At 41.1% G+C, this 20,322-nt stretch overlaps 1 protein-coding gene across 4 annotated transcripts in view; it reads left to right on the forward strand.

Moving 5' to 3' along the window:
- Window positions 1-20,322, forward strand: part of CERS3 (ceramide synthase 3) — an 80,061-nt gene that overhangs the window by 13,529 nt on the left and 46,210 nt on the right. For 3 of the 4 annotated variants that reach the window (XM_072148607.1, XM_072148606.1, XM_072148608.1), the window contains one exon: window positions 7,910-7,960. The gene's annotated coding sequence lies outside the window, so the exon portion shown is untranslated. Of the gene's footprint in view, window positions 1-7,752; window positions 7,775-7,909; window positions 7,961-20,322 lie in introns of those variants that run through there. The other variant, XM_072148609.1, reaches the window with a different exon arrangement.

Here is a 20,322-nt window from a genome sequence, read left to right on the forward strand (position 1 = left end):
CATTTGCAATTCCAGTACTAAAGCACTTCATTAAAGGAACTCTAGCACTATTTTTAAGGAAAATTAAACTACACAAACTTACCTTTAGCTGTCTTCTCTTTGATCCTGGCTCTGGTCTTCTTTAATGTTGACATGCTGGGGTCGCTTTAAAAAAAGGAGTTATAAAAAGATGCTACAGAGCGGTGTCCCAAACTTCTTCCATTTAAGGTTTATGGAGGCCACTGTGCTCTTAGTAACCTTGAGCTCCGTGGGCAGTTCCTTAGACCTCATGATTCTCATGTGCTCTGACATGCAATGTGATCTGTGAGGTCTTAAATAGACAGGTGTGTGCCTTTCCTAATCAAGTCCAATCAGTTTAATTAAACACAGCTGGACTTCAATAAAGGAGTAGAACCATCTCAAAGAGAATCAGAAGGAAATGGTCACCATGTGATTTAAATATAAGTGTCACAGCAAAGGATCTGAAATACTTATGACCATGTGATATTTTAGTTTTACTTGATAAATTATCAGAAAATATCTACATTTCAGTTTTTTTCTTTCAAGATGGGGTGCAGAGTGTACATTTTAAAAAATTACTTTTTTGATCTTACCAGGGGAAGATCTTATTAGGAGAATGAAGGGATTAGAATACAATGACAGATTACAAAATTTGGGATTATTCAGTTTAGAAAAAAGATGACTGAGGGGAGACCTTATTACAATGTACAAATACCTGAACGGACAGTACAAGGATCTCTCCAAAGATCTTTTTATACCTAGGCCTGTGATCAGGACAAGGGGGCATCCTGTATGCCTAGACAAAGACAACGTAGACAAAGGTTCTTTACTGTAAGAGCAGTGAGACTATGGAACTCTCTGCCGCAGGAGGTTGTTATGGCAGATTCTATGTTCAAGAGAGGCCTGGATGCCTTTCTGGAGAGAAAAAATATCACGGGTTATGGGGAAAAAACATTTATTTAATTCTTTAAGGTTGGACTTGATGGACTTGCGTCTTTTTCCGGCCTTATATACTATGATACCACTGCAATAAAACAGTTTAATTAAAATGTAGTTTAATTTTAATCTTACTACCAACTAGTGGTAGATTTCCTTTTAAAGCTCCAATGCTAAATAGAATAAAGAATTTAATAGTGCAAAGTCAATTTCATCTTATTGAATTTATAAAGGCTTTGTGCATTAAGCTTGTGTTATGGCACAATTGACTACTACCCTGTGCTACTTAAAGGGATGCTCCTGTTTCAGCAAATAAATGTTATTGCTTGTATGATAAAAAAGCTCTATGGAGCAGGGCGCTCAATCCTTTTGCATCATCTGAACATGTTATCACTCTGTAATGTCTTATTTTGTTTGTATATGTCCCCCATCATCTGTAAAGGGCTGATGAACATGATGGCGCTACACAAATAAAGATTTATTTTTTTATTGTTATTAATATATAAGCTTTCTGAAGAATGACAGCAAGCAGAGATCTTAAAAACCATGATAAATTGATACAGATAGCATAATGGAAAATTGTATAACTTTTCATTATAAAAACAACAATAATAATAATTAGCTGAAGTGGGACAACCTCTTTAAGACTCTATAAAGCCCAAATCAGTATCAATATTTCGCTCAGCAGGAGGGAGCAGGATAGAAAGACGTAGCAAGCTACGAACACCATTATATTTATATATATATAGTATTATGCCGCATATTGTACAGCATAATATGTATATAGCATATATGTTATGTATATATGATGTATATGTGTGTATCTGTGTTGTGTATATGGTGTGTGTATATTGTATGTGTGTATGTATGCATAAGGAACTGGATGTGTGTGTGTATATATGATGTGTATATGCTCTATATGTGTGCATATGTGTGTGTGATTGTATAAACGTGTGTGTAAGAGTGAATAATGGCATGTATATAGGTATATAAATATGTGTGTTTATATGAGTGTAATATGTATATTTTTAAGTGTGAAGGGGGCCCATTCAAAAGTCTGCTATGGGGCCCTGACTCTCCTAGTTACGCCCCTGGAAGGACAAAAGTTTGCCTCCGTCTGCCAGTATATGTCAATGTATACGCTCAGTGTATAGGTTGGGATCTTTCCCAAAGTATACGCTGAGCATATACAAAAAACGAGGTGAGAACCCAGCCTTAGTTAGCAGGAAGCACCTTTTCACATTATATATATATATATTACTGTTTTACAGCATGACGAGAATTTTGCAGTGTTTGTTTTTTCTTTTGGAAATATAAACATTTCTGTCATAATACAGTTCACTTTTAGCTGTTATAGGTTTTACTATTCCCCCTCCCTTCTTGAGAAGCTTCTATTCCTCCCACACTCCAAAACATACTGGTAGGTTGATCAGATTGTGAGCCCCATGGGGACAGGGACTGATTTGGAAAGCTCTGTGCAGCGCTGTGTAATCTGTAGGCGCTATATAAATAAAGAATTTTTATTATTATGAATGTCTGACCATCTCCTAGAGTCACTCATCTGGCACAATGTCTGCACTTATGTCCTTAATGAGGTTGTCTGATACCCAGGGCCGATTCTAGTCTTTTTGCTTCCTAAGGTAAACATTAAAATGCCACCACTCCCCTAATCTGGTCCTCTATGTTTGGCCCAATGAATTACAGACCAAAAAAATCAGCTACATCCTGATCTGAAAACGATGAGAACATTCCCACACAGCGCCACCAGATCACTGGTACTACACAGGCAAGGTCTCACACTCCAATATCATTGACTTAAATTAATGGCTACTTAACCACCTAAGATGGTCAACTAGACACTCATAAGACTTAGGGTGCACTTCCTGGACTCCCGTAGCATCCAATATATATATACAGCCCCCATTGTATTTATATATATACTGCCCCCATCACATTTACATATATAGCTCCCATCCCATACACATATATACTTTATATAGCCCTCATTACATAGACATATAAATTGCACCAATTCCATAGATATACACTCAATGGCCACTTTATTAGGTACACCATGCTAGTAAGGGCTTGGACCCCCTTTTGCCTTCAGAACTGCCTCAATTCTTCGTGGCATAGATTCAACAAGGTGCTGGAAGCATTCCTCAGAGATTTTGGTCCATATTGACATGATGGCATTACACAGTTGCCGCAGATTTGTCGGCTGCACATCCATGATGCGAATCTCCAGTTCCACCACATCCCAAAGATGCTCTATTGGATTGAGATCTGGTGACTGTGGAGGCCATTTGAGTACAGTGAACTCATTGTCATGTTCAAGAAACCAGTCTGAGATGATTCCAGCTTTATGACATGGCGCATTATCCTGCTGAAAGTAGCCATCAGATGTTGGGTACATTGTGGTCATAAAGGGATGGACATGGTCAGCCTCAGGTAGGCTGTGGCGTTGCAACGATGCTCAATTGATACCAAGGGGCCCAAAGAGTGTCAAGAAAATATTCCCCACACCATCACCACCACCAGCCTGAACCGTTGATACAAGGCAGGATGGATCCATGCTTTCATGTTGTTGACGCCAAATTCTGACCCTACCATCCGAATGTCGCAGCAGAAATCGAGACTCATCAGACCAGGCAACGTTTTTCCAATCTTCTACTTTCCAATTTCGATGAGCTTGTGTAAATTGTAGCCTCAGTTTCCTGTTCTTAGCTGAAAGGACTGGCACCCGGTGTGGTCTTCTGCTGCTGTAGCCCATCTGCCTCAAAGCTTGACGTACTGTACGTTCAGAGATGCTCTTCTGCCTACCTTGGTTGTAACGGGTGGCGATTTGAGTCACTGTTGCCTTTCTATCAGCTCGAACCAGTCTGCCCATTCTCCTCTGACCTCTGGCATCAACAAGGCATTTCCGCCCACAGAACTGCCGCTCACTGGAAGTTTTTTCTTTTTCGGACCATTCTCTGTAAACCCTAGAGATGATTGTGCGTGAAAATCCCAGTAGATCAGCAGTTTCTGAAATACTCAGACCAGCCCTTCTGGCACCAACAACCATGCCACGTTCAAAGGCACTCAAATCACCTTTCTTCCCCATACTGATGCTCAGTTTGAACTGCAGGAGATTGTCTTGACCATGTCTACATGCCTAAATGCACTGAGTTGCCGCCATGTGATTGGCTGATTAGAAATGAAGTGTTAACGAGCAGTTGGACAGGTGTACCTAATAAAGTGGCCGGTGAGTGTATATATATATATTGCCCCATCATACTGAGATATGCCCCCATTACATAGACATATATATAGCCACCATCCCATAGAAATATATATATAGCCCCTGTTACATAGACATATATATTCTCAGTTAAAAATTGAGGCCAGCAATAAAATAGTAAAATTAATACTCACTTTCGGTCCCTGCCACTGCCATTTCTGCTGCTGTCTTTTGCGCCGGCAGCGTCTTCATTGCAGACACACACAGAGCTTGATGACATCATCAAGCCGGCTTGTGTAATACAGAGCGATGTGTCAGTGCTGCGCTGCTCTCTTTATTATTTGTATTGGTGTCTTAAAGACACATCGGAGCACATTTACTTACCTGGTCCCTGGGAGATCCCGGAGGTGCGCTGTCCTCCGGAATGCCCATCTGCCGCGATTCATGAAGATCGTGTGCCCAATTTCCTGCATGTGTCGCTTCCCCTGATCAAGTCCGCTGGAGTTGACCATCTTCCTCGCAGTGTATGTAAGTGCATTGGGTGCGACACAAATTGATTTGTTAAATCTTGCTTGCTTTGTCCGAATACGTTCGGATCGTCTGCCCGATTTGTGTCGTGTGAAAGCCGGCGCGATTGTGACACAATCCAATCACTTGCTACGCAATCCCCGGCACGATCCCCGAAAATGTCAGAAAAACCCGACGGAAATGCGGCTGGGGGACCTTAGTAAATAATGTTTTTTCTGATAGTAGATTTTCGTAGTTAAAAGCAGATTAGGAGTAGAAAGAAGGAGGAATGATAAGAACCAATGTGAGTGGTGAAAGTGTCACTTTGTTCTGATAAGATAAATTACCTTTCTTGTAGTTACTTGCTTTATTGATTCGTGCACAGTTTTTAAAACTAAGTTCACACTACCGTGTTGGATGACGGATACCTGCCTGAATGGAACATAACGAATGACATAAAAGTTCCTTTAATATTAATGAGAATTTTAATTCATATGTTAAACCCTGCGTTCTTTACTTTTCTAGTGGAGGTAGGGAACAGAGGTTTGATTTTAGCCTTTCAAGTCACATTCATTTTTTTAAATGAAAAGCTCATTTATTACAAACTTATGGAGTAAATAACTTTTTATGTAATAAAAAATTGTTAATGCCATGATATGGGTGAAACAAACATATTTTAAGCACATTTATTTTAAAAACGACAAAAAATTGCACAGATGTATTCCACATGTATGTATATACCAGTAGTTCTCAACCTGTGAGTAGCGACGCCTTTGGGGGTCGAACAACCTTTTCACAGGGGTCGTCTAAGACCATCAGTTTTCCAATGGTCTTAGGAAGAAAGACACTGCAGGGCTGAGTGCAGGCTCCCACCTCTCATGTTTGGCAGTAGAGCACAGGAGCTTCCACTCCATCACACAGACCACAAGCTACTCGGGGCATTTCTGTGACTACTGATTAATGTGGGGCATCACTGTGACTGCTGGCTACTGGGGGCATCATTGTGACTACTTGCTATTGGGGGCATCACTGTGACTACTGGAGGCATTCCTGTAACTACTGGGGGTGTCACTGTGGCTACTGGAGATATCACTGTGATTACTGCTACTGGGGACATGCACTGTCACTAAAGGCTACTGAGGGCATCGCTGTGACTACTGGGGGCATCCCTGTAACTACTGGCTACTGGGGGCATCACTGTGACTGCTGGCTACCTGGGGTATCTATATGACTAATGGATAAGAGCGGCATCAGTGTGACTACTGAATACTGGGGGAATCCCTGTGACTAAAAGCTACTAGGGGCATTACTGAGGCTACTGTCTACTGGGGGTAAGAGCTGTGAATACTGGGAGCATCGCTGTGACTACTGTGAATATATTTACAATTCAATTTAGCAAATGCAGTTAGGCTGCATTCACACGAACATGTGATTTCTTCAGTCCTGTATTTCCGTGCTGTATGAATCAATTTTTCATCTGTATGTGCACATGTCACTGTATCTGTACCGTATCCGTATAAAATACGGTGGGCTGGCAGATTATGGATGGCTGACTATTGGCTGAATGACAGAATGCACCTCCCACTGGTTCTGGTCTCCCTGGATACTGCACGTATATACAGAAGCATACGGTGCACAACCACATGCAGCACGTACGCAACCCGTATTTTATACGTTTCCATACACTTTTTGGGGCATACAGACAGAAATACATGAGAAAATAGGCGATGTTCTATATTATTTTACTTCTCAAAAACATAACAGTATGGTATGGTTCATAATTCAGTCATTCAATGGATGGGCGTATTGCCTGTTGACACTAATAGGCGGTGGCTGAGTGAGTAGCGCTTCTGCCTTGCCGCACTGGGGTCCTGGGTTCAAGTCCCACCCAGGTCAACATCTGCAAAGAGTTTGTATGTTCTCTCCGTGTTTGCGTGGGTTTCCTCTGGGTGCTCTGGTTTCCTCCCACACTTCAAAACATACTGTTAGGTTGTTTAGATTGTGAGCCCCAAGGGGACAGGGACCAATTTGACATGCTTTGTGCAGCGGCATAATCTGTGTGTGCTATATAAATAAAGAATTATTATATTTTCCTGCGTTCGTGTGAATGCAGCCTAATGAAGTAGCAAACTAAAATATTTTTATGGTTGGAGAGTCACCACTATGGTGGAACTGTATAAAAGATTTGCGGCATTAGGAAGATTGAGAAGCAATCCTATATACACATATATCACCTCGTTGACTTCTGCAGTAAAATATTTTTTCTTGAATATGAACTGCAGATAAAGATCCAATTCCCAAACTATGAGGCAGATTTATCAAGTGTCTGAAAGTCAGAATATTTCCAGTTGCCCATGGAAACCAATCACAGCTTAGCTTTCATTTTACCAGTGCTCATGAATATTTTAAAGGGGAGCTGTGATTAGTTGCCATGGGCAACTGGAAATATTCTGACTTTCAGACACTTGATAAATCTGCCCCTATGTCTTTATTTTCTTGTACCTCCGATTCAGTACCTTAGAATCACAAACCTGATGCAATCTGAAAGATGAGATTCATATCTTTAATATGATACCAGAAGCACATTTGAAGTGCATTTGAAGTGTTGCTCCCTCTTCAGTCTCTAAAGTTGACTTATCTCAGGATAATATGACTCATCTCTGCTTATTTTCAAATGATTTTGAAGTTGATCATTATAATGTAAATTAGGGAATGACGAAAAGGACATTTCATACCCTATCCAGGGTGCTGGTAGTTTAGTGGGTTAAAAAAAACAGAATACTGTTCAGATAATTACTAAATCCTTATTTGAATCCAATTAAAAAGACTCCTGCATGGAGGACTTCAATGTCCTCTAAAGACAACTAAGTCCGTCTTGGGAAGGTGATGGATACACACAGTCTATTATACCTCCTCTGGGTTAGCTGTTACAATGCATGAATTAGCCAAACCCACTACAGCAAATAAATGGTCACTTGCTCTTAGAGTTTGTTCTGCTCACGCTGTGTAAATGAAAAGGTCAAGGGTAGGATTTCTGATGTACGGTTACGACTGCACCAACACGACCTTCAATCAGAATGTCTTTTGTGTAGACGCAATGTCCATTTTGTAAGTACATTCTTCCTCCTGGTAATTTAATCATCTACAACCAATGGTTACTAAGCGGAGTTACTGATTTGCAGATACATTGATAATACGGGAACAAAGCCGCCCTGATGTGTCTTTTCCTTTTTGTATTTGCAGAGCTGTAAAAAGCTAGACAAGGCAGGAGAAGGCTGCTCATGAAGGAAAAAAGTAAGTCATTCCCCACGTCCATTCATACATGCCTTGATTCCAAAGCATTTTTTCCTAGTGAATGCAGAACAGCAGATGATACTTGATCCCGAGTTATTCTCATTTCCTACTGTATCCGCCAGCACCACCTCTGCTGAAAAACTCTTCTACCATTCACTACTATTATTTTTTTACACTTCTGGTGATCCTGGCAGCCTCTACTAGAAGTCAATTTCCAGTTCTGTCTCTGCTCCTTGAATTTGCTCTCTCTCTGCTGAATGTTGTGGAATAAATCTCGTAATGTATGTGAAAGGTTTCTATCGCAACCCCCTCAGACTTGGCTTTCACAGGCTGGATGAATTACACAATCCCGCAGTGCTGGCTCAGCTGCTGCAGCCGCGATTTGGTAACCTAAATTTTAACTTGAACCTTGGATACTGCATTTTGCTTTCATTCACCTGTGGATTGCAAAATAGTAGAGGAACTTTCACCATATCGGCCATAGCTATATTTGCTGAAGGGCCATTGCACTTTACAGGGACAGTAAAGCTAAAATATAGCTATACATTTATATTTTTGGCATGGTGCGGTGAATCGTGAGGCTTAAAAGGACTGGTCCACTCTTTCTTAATAATTATAATAATTCCTTTATTTATATAGCGCACGCAGATTACACAGCGCTGCACAGAGCTTGCCAAATCAGCCCCTGTCCCCAATGGGGCTCACAATCCAATCATCCTACCAGTATGTTTTGGAGTGTGGGAGGAAACCGGTGGACCCGGAGGAAAGCCACGCAAACACAGGGAGAACATACAAACTCTTTGCAGATGTTGACCCTTTTCTTATGATATACCAGTCAGATTGAGGCCCCACGAACACTAATCTGCTGAATAGGGGCCTATGAAAAAAGTTTTCAGAAACTTTTCCTGCTGTTTACATCAGATGATAGTTTGTATTTAGCTAGTTATATACATTCTATGTGTATTAGCTGAATTGTTGAAATCTAATGTATATTAAGGTTTCCTGTCTCCTCCACGATGGCAGATGTTAGGTGGAGATAAGGATCGAGTAGTTGGGGTAAAGCAATGTGATCCTTCTGCCATAATCATACACAGAGGGCACCACAGGCCTGAGCACCCAGCGCTTTATTTTCCAATTGGTGCTATAGAAAGGCAACTGTATTGTCTTGTTTATTGAAGCAGTGGTTTATAATATAGGTGGTTTTGGAGCAACTTAGCACCCAAGGCTACTAGGGGATCCAGCTCATCCAAACTTCCTACCAAGTTTGATATTGCCCTGAAAAGATGATAAAGATAAACAAAGTATTGAAATCCTCATGCATCTCTGGTCTTGACAAACATGTATAGAAGAGCCATCCAGGACATTTGAAGGACCTTAAACTTTGGAAAAGTAACCCAACAGAAGGGACTTTGCCTCCTTTCCCATTGATTCTGGTACCATATGGTACCATTAGCAAAACTTAGTCTGGTGGGGGCCCACAATTTCCATACAGCCCAGTGCCCAGTGCCCCGTCTTGATCTTCCTCTGGCTATTTAGCTATAACATAGCTGTTTTATCTGTGTACTTGCATGAAAACATTATTAGAGCACTTAGCTTACTACAAGGAGGCATCAATAGAAAATACTGCAAATGGCTGACTGATTTCTCATTTATAGTTCTATATAATATACTGACAAAGGATTCTATGTTTAGTGTATGAGCCCAGGGTTCTTCATGGACAGTGCCTTACGAAAGTATTCACCCCCTTCGAACTTTTCTAGCTTTCGCCACATTTCAGGCTTCAAACATAAAGATATAAAATTGGAATTTTTTTGTGAAGAATTAACAACAAGTAGGACACGATTATGAAGTGGAACAAAATTTATTGGATATTTTAAACTTTAATAAAAAATAATAAAATGAAAAGTGCAACAAACTCACTCCAGAAGTTCAGTGAGATAACACACATGAAGGACTCAGGACTGAGCTCTATCTTTTCTATAGCAATTGATGCATGAAAAACGCATTGCACTTGCATGTGTCTCAGAGTGCAATGCGTTTTTAATGCGTCTCCATAGACTTGTATGGTGCGATTTAAACGCCCGTTAAAAAAAAACGCGCGTGTATGCGTGAAAAAAAAATGCAAGTCTGAAAAAGCCCATTTATTACAATGAGTCAGAGTTGCGATGGAAGTTGTGCGCGTCAAAAGCACGCGCAGAACACGTGCGTGAAAAACGCAAGTATGGAAGGGTCCGTATAAAGGCCACGTCTCAGTCCTCAAACCTGAATCCAATCAAGAATCTGTGGAAAGAGTTGAAAACTGCTGTTCAGAAACACTTCATCCAACATCACTGAGCTCCAGCTGTTCTCCAAGGAAGAATGGGCAAGATTTTCAGTCTCTCGATGTGCAAAACTGATAGAGACCTGACACCCCAAGCGACTTGCAGCTGTAATCACACTTCACAATTGTGTCCCACATGTTGATTCTTCACCAAAAAATTACAATTTGATATATTTATGTTTGAAGCATGAAATGTGACAAAAGGTAGAAAAGTTTAAGGGGGCCAAATACTTTTGTAAAATCACTGTATATATGGATGTAGCTAACCATTATCTAAACATGCGGTATGTCCAAAGAATGTCCCTTTGGCATATGTTTATCCACTATATGGACTTCAGCACCATCCTCTTTCTGTAAAGTACATCTGAGGATACGCTGATGAATGTGATTTTATTCTTAGGTCACTGTCAGAAGTCACAAATTCTTCTGATGGGATCAGGTTTCGGGCTTCTTGCTGGAAAAACACACCCAGAGCTGCCTGTGATTGACAGCTCCCTTTCTGATCTTTGGGAAAGCTGGGTGTGTCCTTAAGCTTGTTTTGTCTGCAGCTGCGGTTTGAGTGATGGATGGCTGAGCCAGTCAGTGCTGGAGGTAGTGTCCATTACTGCCTTATATTCTGCCCAGCCCTTCATTGGGCGCTGGTTATTTCAGTCTCCTATGTCCTCTAGTGCTCTTACATTTCTTGCTATTCTGTGTATTGACTTCTGCTTTGCCTTCTGACCATTCTATTTGTTATACGAATCTGTAGCTTTGCCGCCATCTTGATTTTGACCCGATTTGTTTGACTCCTCTTGTCTGTATCTGTTGTTTGTCCCTCATTATCGTATATCTCCTAGTGTGACCCCACTTTCCTGTCTCAGTCTTGTGTCGGTTTCTGTTACCAGTGTGAACACTGACCTCTATCTGTATTCTGGTTACCTGTCCGCTCCACCATCCAGCAGCTGCCAGACAAAGTAAGTCTTCCCTGTCATCTTGTAGGGTCACCCAGGGACCGTCAGTTAGGTTCCCCTTCTCAGGGTTGTTTATCTGCTGCAGACCTTTGCCTGCAGGGACGTCTCAGGGTGAGTTCGCCACCACTTACCTAGTCTGACAGCTAGTGCCAAGACTGGTTGTGGTTGCGCAGTTGCTGGACAGGTACCGACAGTTACATTCTGTCCTTACTAGTCTGAACACTACTTCACTCCATTCTTGGCTGTCTGAAGTGAAATATAAAATCAAAATCAAGCATGGATGAACCATGGGACACTTACTCATATATATTCACTAAAATCTACTTTTAACTTTATAATAATGAGCCACACGGGCTACTCTTCCGCCTCTGTGCTCTGGTTTCACAAACTTTTGTTATAGTGTGTAACAGCTCATCTCAGTCTCACCCTGCCCCACTTAATCTCAGCATCATGAGCAACTCTGGGTTGAACACAGTTAAGTTAGCTGAGATGGACAGAATCTTCCCTCACTCACACTGGTCTGCCTTGGCTGGATGTCATGGATTTGGTCCAATCACCTTCTGGACCGGGACTCTGACATCTGATATGAGGTTTTCCTACCATTTCCCTTGTGCTTGCTATAACTCTTCTTTGGAGTGTTTATCATGACTTCTGTATCTTGACAAGTATTATATAAGATTATGTCTTATGACTTGTATCATAAATTCATCTTTGACATGAGATTCCAGGATATTATCTCATTATCTCTCCCATTGCATTTACTATGAGTGGGTGGAGTTTGTGTACAAATAAATCTCTTATCTTTTCAGTTTCATATCCCAGTGGCTTCCACCCACTATTTTATTAGCTAATATATCTGTAATGATATGCTTAAGTAATCATTAACTCAGCCGTAAACCATATAAGCACCAATGACTTAGGTCCTTATAATTATAGCTACATTAGAGGGACCTGTATTATTATAACAGAATATAACCGGGCAATAATAGGTTTATTAAACCAGTGCTAGCTGTGTGCAGGGCCAGCACTGGGCATATCTGGGCAAGTGCCAGGGCCCAAGGCTGATGGGGGGGCCCACTTAAGGTTGTACATAAAGAATCCTTAGGGGGCGAGGGGGAATTCATATAAAATAACAATAAGTTAGTTGGGATGATAAACTAGGAAAAATCTTTACCGAACAGGAGACTGTTCTAGTTTCTGAATTTTTAATGCTGCCACATGAGTTCATTGCAGAGGGACCCACCGAGGCGCTCTGGGGGCCTACTAAATCCTGGAGCCAACCCTGGGTGTGTGCATACACCTACACCATACAGCACTCTGATGCAATGCAATCACTCTGTGTGAGACCTCTTCAATGTATTGTGCAGCAGTACACACCAGATCTCACACACCAGTGCACCAGAGTGTTCCTAGTCCAGATACAATCCTGGAATATAAATGCACAGCCCCCCCTGCTACTAACAACACATACACAGGTATATAGTAACAGGGACCCACAGTAGCTAATATAGTAATGGTGCCCTCAGCCAGTGTAGTAACAGTGCCCTCACCGTAGCCAATATAGTAACAGTGCCCCCACAGTATCCAATATAGTAACAGTGCCCCCACAGTTTTCAATATAGTAAAAAGTGCCCCACATTAGCAATTAAGCAAAATGGCCCCCACAGCAGACATATAGTCACAGTGCCACCATAGTAGCCAAAATAGTCACATGAACCCCCATTGTAGCCAAGATATTCACAGGAGCCTTACAGCGACCATAAAGTTTGGAGTCCCCCACAGTAGTCATATAGAATCAGACCCAACCCGCACGAGTAGCCATAATAGTCAGTTTCCCTATAATAGCTGATGTAATAGCAGGGACCCCAGCAGCCATGAAGTCAAGCTGCCCTTTTATTGTGATGCTAGGATTTCCTTTACTTCTAAATATAGATGTGGTATGATTATATTGATGGGTAGTAAAGACCAACTGGTCCATCCAGTTTGTCATGATTACTTATGTCTGTAACTCAGAATGGATTATGCTCAGTTCATTAATAGCGTGAAGTTTTTCACCATGAACATCAGATTTTCTGCCGCAAATTTTCCAAAAGCCAAAACAGACATCATTTCACAGTATGAGGTTTATAAAGATAAAATGGTCAAATGCAGAAGAATTGCTGTATTATTAGGCAGAGTGGCTACAATGATTCAGAACCCAATATGTATGATACAATTGTATCTTACATTGAGTACTGTTGTTTCCCATTTATGTTTCCTGAGCCTGAACCCCTTGCCTTTAATGGCCTTTATTTTGTTCCCTTGCTCCCAGAAGCCAGAACCTTTAGTTTTCTGTTGAATGATGCCTTCTTTTCTGCACAACAAATTCTACTTCTTAGTGACACCATTTAATATTCCGTGCAATGTACTGTGAAGCTGGAAAAAAATTCTGAATCCACATTTGTGCCAATTTTCTTAAAGGCTTTGTTTTTACAGACTACCGTATAAACTCATGTATAAGCTGAGTTTTTCAGCACAAAAAATGTGCTGAAAAACCTCACCTCAGCTTATATACGAGTCAATAAAAAAATAAACTTATATACTCACCCTCCGGCAGCCCTGATGCTCCCGATGTCGGCACGGGGCCACCGGAGGGTGAGTATTTAAGTTTATTTTTTTTAAGCGCTGGGTGGGCTGGCTGTATACTACAGGGGGCAGGCTGGGTGTATACTACTGGGGCTGGCTGCATACTACATTGGACAGGCTGGCTTATACTACATGGGGCAGGCTGGGTGTATACTACTGGGGCTGGCTGCATACTACATTGGACAGGCTGGCTTATATTACATGGGGCAGGCTGGGTGTATACTACTGGGGACTGGCTGTATACTACATGGGACAGGCTGGCTGTATACTACATGGGGCAGGCTGGGTGTATAATACTGGGAGCAGGCTGGCTGTACACTACAGGGGGCAGGCTGGCTGTATACTATATGCGGACAGGCTGGCTGTATACTATATGGGGACAGGCCGGCTGTATACTATATGGGGACAGGCCGGCTGTATACTACAGGGGGCAGGCCGGCTGTATACTACAGGGGGCAGGCCGGTTGTATACTACAGGGGGCAGGCCGGTTGTATACTACAGGGGGCAGGCCGGTTGTATACTACAGGGGGCAGGCCGGTTGTATACTACAGGGGGCAGGCCGGCTGTATACTACAGGGAACAGGCTGGCTGTATACTACATGGAACAGGCTGGCTGTATAATACATGGAACAGGCTGGCTGTATACTACATGGAACAGGCTGGCTGTATACTACATGGAACAGGCTGGCTGTATACTACATGGAACAGGCTTTATACTTTTGTTGAAGGAATAGGGGGTAATATGCACTTTCCTGGGTTTAATTTCTAAACTTTTTTAAAACTACTTTTTCAGGTTCCTAGTAGGGTCTAATTCAGATCATACTATGACAGTCATGGGAGCCTTTAAAAGGCCTGCCGGTGTTGTAAAAAAGATTACTGCTCCCTGATGAAATTCCTAGGATGACAATCTCAGCCCATATGGCAGTGCGCAGAGTACAGACAACTTTACAGTTGCTGGCACCAATCGCATGTGCTAGCGGTGTGTAATACAGCAGTCACACCCCATGATTGGATAGGGCTTAGCCTGTGAGCCCTCACCATTCATCCTTACCTATGTTGTACAGTAATAATATAGTTCTTGTCGTTAAGGTGTTCATTTTGTAACTGTAATTCATTCTCTGCAGGCATGGGGATAACTATCTGATCAATTGCAGGGTACATGCTTGGTATACCGCTTTCCCATTTATCAGAAATAGGACCCCTGTTCCCATGAACTCCCATCAATCAGAATGTTATTCCCTATCCTCTGAATACCCCCTTTAAATTTCCTATTTGTATGTTTCTGCAATAGAAGCATATATATTTATTTTAAAAATCGTGTCAATTTCAGCTTTGGCGCATAGTTTTATAAAAACGTTTGCCTTAAAAGCTGAATATTTGCTAGTGCCCTGCAGCCAGCTCATCATTTCCCATCTGGTATCCTGTACATTACACCTAAGCTTAATTATTTCCTGCTTTTGCCAGAAGGGACAGTTTACAATGCTTTTGTTTTCTAGTATTTATTTTATAATACATCCCAACATCCATTATAGGGCCAATGTGTTATAACATCTGTCACAACAATACTAAAGTCTATGTTCAATGTGCTTTTAATTTATTAAATCACATTTCATTAGGAAGCATATACCGTGGCTGGGAACAATAATTAACCATATTGGCCCATTAAACTCAGAAGTATCGTTTTAACTTTGCTATAAAAGAGAGGTAAAAGCAATGTGCTATCAGCAAACTTTCTTCATTTGGAATATATAATTTTAAAGAAAAGAAAGCAGGTGTGCACCAGCTCAATGAAACTTCATGTTGTTCAGATGCATGGGTCCCATTCATTGTCTGGTTGGCCCACAGGAGAAACGTCGGTGGGCCCAGGGTCTAACCCATTACTGAACCTTAATTATTTTATCTGGTGAGCCGGAGGAACCTGACGCTGGTCCCACTCCAGGCAGTATTAACATTTTCAAAGTAAATAATCTTATTCTTATTTCAGAACCATATTGAAGCCATTTTGGGCTCCATGAATATAGTGTCAGTAGTAGGAACAACTGTGTATCTCAGTTGCAACAAAGAGGAGCAGTGTTCACTTTTTTTGCACTATTATGGCTACATTAGACCCCATTCACTTACATAACGTATAGTGCCTCTGGCTGGTATTTTGATCTTTAATTAGACAACACCGATTTTGGGCAAAGTTGATGTATCTTACAGGAACAAACTTACCCGTCTGGAGGAGTTCCCGGAAAGTGCATTGTCCGACGATAATGCACTCTGCTGCGATTCACTAAGATCGTGCGCCCGATATCCTGCATGTGCCGCTTCCCCGCTCAGGTACACCGGAGTTCACCTTCTTCTTCCTGGTGCATGTAAGTGCTTGATCTTGCGACACAATTTAAAAGTTAAATTCCGCGCTCAGTCCGAATCAGTCGGATTGTCCGGCGGCACCCCCCCCCAACTTGTCGCCTGGAGGCCAGCACAGCTGTGCCAAAATCTTATCGCGTGTGCCACAATCCCATGTTAAATATCTGTCACAGCCGCAGAAATCCCAAAAACGTCCCAGAAATCTGTTGAAAGTGAGATCCGCAAACCCTTAGTAAAATTGCCACACTGTGTCTGACACGTCATTGGTGACATCCATATAAAGGATTAAGGTCACTGCTCTGTCAGCTTAGTTCTTTTCGTTACTTAGTGGTTTAACTGATCTATTGACTTGTGGAGGAAAAGTTGCAAAAAGTGGAAGTGGAAGCGGAAACGTTATCCATAGCAAATCAATGTATACAATATCTAAACTTCTCTATAAAATGTAACTGGAATCTGATCTGGGAAGCCGCCCAACCTTTTATACTAGATTACATACAGCACCAAGTAAGCCTACAACCAGCAGTGAATGGGTCTGAAGGAATTAGTTAGTACAATGGCCCATTATTCTCAGCTTAAAGCCAGGTATATGTCAGTGACTTGTAGGCAAAACATAGGAATACAGGTTTATTATCAAACACCTGACCTTTGCAATATAAATTATAAAATGAAGTAAGACACAGGAGGGCACGATGTCCTGTCATGTGATCTTTTTATGTGTTCACTGTCAGTTTCCTCTAAAGATAAAATTTCATCATTTCTAAACTTTATTCTGCTTCTATGTTCCTCCGTCATTGCTGTGTCAGACAATGTGAGAGGTCAGCAAAACAATGGTATATCACAGGCAAAACAAAAGTTGTTTCTGACAGACCTATACACAGTACAGTAATTTTCACCAAAAATACGTCTGATGATCAATAACATTTTGTTCACTTTGTTGAATTTATATAGATTTGTTATTTTGCTGAACACATGCTGCAAGTTGTGGGTAAGGTGATAACAAATTCTTGTTGACACCAGTAAATGAAATGTTACATCATAATCTTCTTTTTATATTACAAATATTGTAAGCCTAAGGCTGCATTTGCACAAACATATGTCCGCCGGGTCGTAGCCGGATGGGCATACGTCCAGTGCCATGGAGAGGAGGAGGGTTGACCCTTCCCCTCTCCATAGAGATACATGGGACACCGCGCCGTAATATGGACATGTTCTATCTTTTCCACGGGTATGGAGTGGTACAGTGCCACACGTGTGCCGCTCCGCACGCCCATTGCCGGCCTATGGCCGCCGTATATACGTCCTCCAACGTCCGTGTGAATGCAGCTTAAGGCCTCACGCACACGACATAGACTTCTATTGTGTATGGCCACGGTGGCTAATACATTGTTTACTACCAGTGAAACTCACCTGCATTTAGCCTTAGGTTTCTTTCATACGGTGCGTCATTGGTGCATTTCTAAACGCACTGGAAACGCATGTGTTTTAAAACACATGCATTTTTGCAGGTTTACCATACATTTGGCTGGTTTGAATCAATTTATCTTCATTTATGGAAGTGTAAGCAGCTGTGTAAATAAAGGAGTCAAACCAGCCAAACACAGGTTAACGCTTTTTCAGTGCATTTAAAGAACAGACCAGGAACGCACCATGTGGCAGCACCCATACGAGACCTCGTCTATATTTTCACTGAGGTCGAGCAGCTTCCTCTGATCATAGTAACACCAAGGCTGCACACTTCAACATTAGTAAGGGAATTGTCAATTTTTATTTTAGTTACTTTTTCATAATGAATCAAGATGAATCGCTTTTAGAAAAGTGAAGCCTTTTTAAGAAGCTATTTAGCACACTAAATTATTCAGTCTATACTTCAAAGTCAATTTCCCAGAATGGACATAATGCATTGATGCTGACTGTGGAGCATCATTCAGTTCACTTATACCCTCTGTGTGACCAGAAAAGCATCACCTGGTTACATGGAGTGCGTGGGGATGAACATCAGTGTTGTTTTCCATAAACCAGGGCTGTCAGGATGTGTGTTCTTCACCTGTCATCGACAGGTGCCAGGTATCAGCAGCAGGAATGAAGTCTATCAGGCGTCACTCGCATGGATTCACGAACAGCCTATGTGCCAAAAATATGATCAAGATCCTGCTTTGTTATCATGTTGTGCAGAATTCAATCCTGTTTTATAGACTTAAAGACTATAAAGTTTCATCATAAACCCTATACAGTACTTCTGTATGCATTTTTCTGTGTATTTCATTTACTTATGCAACAAAGAAAAAAAATTGTTGTATTCCATTAGACTCTGAATTTATGAAGGCTAGAATATAGTATTTGCATACACAAAGAGTCCAGTGACAGATAGCAGATGGCTGCAATAAATCATGCAAACAAAAAAACTTTTACTACAGTATGTGAACGAGTATCACTGATCCATTTTCATGGAGCCACTTGTGGGCTTCTAAGGCAGCAATTACGCCCTCCATTTACCAGATACTTTGTCATGTGGATAGGAATTAAAGAGACTTTCACCGGATTTTACACCATTAAAGTACCAGCACCCTCAGGTAGAGTATGGGATATTATTTCTAACATTTCTAACCTTCAATCTTTTATGTTAAAATTCTCCTGTTTACCTATAATAAAATAATCTAAAATCATATGCAAATTTGCAGAGAAGAGTCACATTTTACCAGAGACAAGTAAAATTTAAAGGCTGCAGGGGGGATTTCACTCCAGACGCCAATACCTTTGGTTCTGTACCTAGAAACCAATATTTCAGATGACATCAAGCTTTTGGTTCTGTGAGCTAAACAATGTGAAATACAAGCAGCTAAAGTCATAGTAGGGAATGAAAGCTGTAGATAAATATCCAGTTCCAGCCTTTTCTTTATAAACTGGCCATAACCCCAGTTCTGTACTTCACACACATCACTTATTAAAAAGAAGATATTATTTTTAAAATTATGCCAAAGCATGTCTCTAGGTATAGGGGCATTTGAAGTTACACTTCCCCTTCAGCATCTAAAAGTGACTCATCTCAGGAAGAAAAAGATTCTTCTCTGCTCAGTTGCCTTCATCTTTGCAGGTGTTTTTTAATAGGTAAATGGGAAGATGGAGAAGGCTAGAAAAATACATTTTAAACCCTTCCTTGGGGTGCAGCTGGTAACAGGTTCCTTTTAAGTGTTTAAATGAAAAAATAATCTTTAGGACCCCTAAACACACCTCTTTAAAAAATAATAAAAAGCATACTTGTCAGTGGCTAGCCAAGAAATATTAGTGGAAACCGGCCTTAGAGATCTTTAGGAACCCGTTAAGGAAATTGGTGTTTATCTGAAAAAGTAAAGGCTAATGTTTGCTAATTTGTTTGTGCAAGAAAACCTATAAATAGCTGTTTGAAAAGTGAAGCATCACTAACTTTTTCACAGCCTCGCCTTTGAAACGTTAAAAGTTGAACTCAATGAACTTGTGAACTTTATCTTCTTTACTAACCACGTAAATGGCTTACAGAATGTAAACTAAACCTGAAGCAGGTTACATTCTGCATTCAGCTGTGTCTGTCACAACAGATTCATAGATCCATTCTGCTCCCAAGAGCTAAGATCCCAAGTAGAATACAGGCCGCTGCATGCCGCGCTCCACTGTCAGGAATACTTCCCACTTGCTGTGACAGTACAAGGGGTGGGTGATTTGGACTCTAGCCAGGAGCACAGGCCTCAACTTCTTCTCCAGCAATCTTCCGGTGCTAACACTGCTGAGCTTGTCAGACATTATGCTCAGTCAGGACCCACAGAAGCTGTGATACATGACATTGCTTTTCATTTCTTTGATACAAGAAGTTGCCTTTTAATTTTTTTAAGGGACCAGGGTAGCTAGCCTAACAAAGACCATCCCTCCCTAAAATGTAAAAGATAAACCTATCTAAAGTTTAGAGAAGTTTAAAGGATAAACTCTTATGTTTTTTAAATAGCTGGTTGACAGCTTTAGAGGGAGTTCAAAATGCCTCCTAGGCTAAAAATAGCTTTTAGGAGCTTCTAATAGAAACAGAATCATACATTAGTGGACACAAACTGATAAAGCAATCTACAGATTATCAGATTTTTATGGATGT

This window comes from Engystomops pustulosus, chromosome 4 (assembly GCF_040894005.1).
Source record: "Engystomops pustulosus chromosome 4, aEngPut4.maternal, whole genome shotgun sequence".
In the NCBI taxonomy this organism is placed as follows: Eukaryota; Metazoa; Chordata; class Amphibia; order Anura; family Leptodactylidae; genus Engystomops; species Engystomops pustulosus.